The sequence below is a fragment of the Perognathus longimembris genome, chromosome 1 (assembly GCF_023159225.1).
Source record: "Perognathus longimembris pacificus isolate PPM17 chromosome 1, ASM2315922v1, whole genome shotgun sequence".
Taxonomy (NCBI): domain Eukaryota; kingdom Metazoa; phylum Chordata; class Mammalia; order Rodentia; family Heteromyidae; genus Perognathus; species Perognathus longimembris.
This window is the reverse complement of record NC_063161.1, coordinates 3,737,058-3,740,363: the sequence shown is the minus strand read 5'-3', so window position 1 is coordinate 3,740,363 and position 3,306 is coordinate 3,737,058.

Below are 3,306 nucleotides of genomic sequence, written 5' to 3'. Positions count from 1 at the left end.
TCCGGGTGGGGTGAACGTGATCACGGAGCTCAGAGCTGCTCTCCAGCCTGCAGAGATGGACGGCGCCCCCCACGGTGGCCCCAGAAAGCCGCACACGACAACTGCTCACGCCGACACGTCTTCTCTCCGCGGGGCTCAGCCTGTCTTGGGGGTGGGTTCCTTAAGGCTCCGCCCCACCTCATGGCTCCGCCCCCAGGAGGCTCCGCCCCACCGCATGGCTCCGCCCCAGGAGGCTCCGCCCTCACAAGAATGCTCTGTCCTATAGGAGGCTCCGCCCCACAAGGAGGCTCCACTCCCACAGAAAGGCTCCGCCCCACAGGAGGCTCTGCCCTCTAGGAGGCTCCTCCCCCACAGGAGGCTCCTCCCACACAGGGAGGCTCCGCCCCACAAAAAGGCTCCACCCCACAGGAGGCTCCTCCCACACAGGAGGCTCCTCCCCCACAGGGAGGCTCCGCCCCATAGGAGGCTCCTCCCCCACAGGAGGCTCCTCCCCCGCAGGAAGCTCCGCCCCGCAGGAGGCTTGAGTCGCACTGGACCCAGATCACCGCAGCAACAACACTGTGTCCCAAATCCTGACGCCCTCAGCACCCCCACGGCCTCCTCCTGGCCTCTGCCCTAGGTGTACATCGCCGTGGGGGTCCCTACTGCCCCCACCCTGGGCACAAGAGAGGCTGGGCAAATGGGCTGACCACCTTAAGGCACCCCGGTTTGTAAGGTGGAGAATCCCGACCAAGCGAGGAGGGCCTTTGAGGGGTGGGGTGGGGCCAAACAGGACCGGGAGCCCCCTGCTCAGCTGCAAATCAAGGGTCTGTTTTCAATCATTGCACCCAAAGGACCCAGAAACAGGGTGGAGGTGCGCGGGTTCCACAGCGCAGGCCGGCACCCCGGAAGCAGTCCCAGCACCCTTCTGGCTGCAGAGCGGTAGTGCAGGGCCTGGCCCCTCGGCTCTGGGCCCTGGCCACAGGGGAGGGGCGTCCCCAGGGTGGCCACCTGGCTTGTGAGGAGTCGAGGATCCCCAGGGAGCAGACCAGGGACTCAAGCCGAATCTTAATTATGATGAAGTCTATTTAGCTGCACAAAGGAATTTATCAATAGCCAGTTTAAAAAGGAATTTGTCAATACAATTATAACCTGCCGGGACGACTCCTACTCCTAGCTATAGGGAAACCAGAAGCAAGCAATCCGGAGTAGCAACAAGCGGGGGTTTTATACCCCAAGTGGGGGTGGGGTCGTGCATTAAATGGAATCTTTCCAACTGACATTTTGCAAACCAAGCAGAATACAGAAGCAAAATATCTGGGGGTCAGCAAAAAAAAGTAGGTGACCGGCTCATTTCTCAGAATAGAATGGGCTGCCCACAAGCTGCGTCCTTCCCCGGACTTGTGCTTCCGGGGGTTTTCACACTCCTTCCCCATACTTGTGCTTCTGGCAGTTTCTGTCATCACCCCTGCCATGCCTTTCCAGCGCCCTCACCACCCTGACCCGACTTCCCAGCTGAGCGCCTCATCTGAGGCTCACCCCCACCTGCCGACCCCCCACCCCACCCCACCCCGCCCGGGCCAGCGGGGTGCACCCCTTCCTGGCTGAGCAAGTCTCAAGGCCACGCTGGGGCACGGGTGGAAAGTTCCAGGCTTCCTGTCTCCTCCTCCACCACCACCACCTCAGCTCCCTCATTACGTGGGATTTGCAGCTTGGGGAGAAACCGACGCTCCCACTTCATAAACATTTGCCAGAGCGCATTCAGTAAAGCTGCGAGTAATGACTCCGACGGCCTCTCCCCACTCCCCGGAGTATTCTTTCTTTTCCATTGCAAGACACTGCAATGCAAGGAGTTGTGTTACCCAACAAAAGGAAGTGACTAAGGACTGGATGAATGATTAGATAGCACTGGGGGAAACAGCAGAAGGCACCGGGAGAGGCCAGGCTGGGCTTTGCCTTCTCTTCTTTCACTGTGCTTTTCCTCTGGTTATGAATGGCAAACACACGTGCGTTCCTTGTGTCACAATCACTCACTTCCATTGCTTTATGGATTTAATCTCACCCAGTGATGGCTGGAAAATGCGCCTGAGATTTTGACAAACAGAAAGAGAAGGTAACACTAACACAGTTCTTTTTCCTTTTCGTTTGGTGGCTATCTGGCCCCAGAGCCTGGTCCACACCGGGACAAGTGTCTGTTACACTACTGGATCACACCCCAGCTTCGTCTTTGTCTGAAACTGGGACTCACACACGGTATCTGATGCCCTATCACCTGAGCCAGGTCTCCAACCCCCTCTCCGTCCTATTTCTTTTTTTGGATTAATACTTGTGATTTTTTAAAATTATCGATTGTCAAAGTGATGTACAGTGTCCTTCGTAAGGCAGTGAGTACATTTCTCGTCAGACTTGTTACCTCCTCCCTCATTTTCCCCCTCCATCCTATTTCTTAGTTCCACGAATGGCGTGGCCAGCTGTGGGTGGGAGCCGTTTCCCTTCTTGACGTCCAGTGTCAGCCTCTAACACACAAGTCCAGTCAGGCGACCACGGCTCACACCTGTCTGTCACCCGAGCCTCTCAGAAGGCTGAGGACAGGAGGGTGGGGTTCAAAACCGGCTGAGGCAGACACACCTGAGGGGCTGTTAGCTCCGCTGCACTAGCAAAAGGCTGCACGTGGCAGCGTGGTTCAAGGGGTAGAGCAGCAGCCTTGGGGGGAGGAGGCTGCGAGTGGGAGACCCCGAGTTCAGCCCCAGTACTGGGGGAGCATGCACAAGCGTGCACACACACGTACACACACTTCTCTGCAGAGGAAGAGGCAGCTGCTGGGGCCAGGCGCCCGCCCTGTGTTCCTAGCTACTCAGAAGGCTGAGGACTGAGACTCGTGGTTCGAGGCCAGCCCCGGCGGCTGGCAGGAGAGGCGGGGAGCCTCTTACCTCCCGTGACCTCCACAAGGCCCACGGCGGAGCTGTGGCTCCATGGGGCCTTGGAGTGAAGAGGCCCAGGCGGAGCGAGCGGCCTCGGGTTCCAGCCCCAGGGTCGGCGCAAGGAAGCGCACGCGGGGTGCGAGGCGCGGTGACAGGGGCGCGGGAGGAGGGCGATGCGGAGGCGGAGAGGGGCGCGAGCACTGGGGCCCCCGAACGGCCTCCGGGCCCCGGGCGGCAGGTGTGGAGATGTGGAAGACGGGCAGGTGGGGTGGGCACCGCCGTCCGGGGGCGACCCGGGGCGTCGGGGGGGCGCGGGAGGCGCGCGCTGGTCTGGCCCGGGGCGCGCGGGGGGCTCCGGGGCGCAGCCTCCGCTCCCCCGGGCCGCTGCCCGCCCTGCCCCACCGCG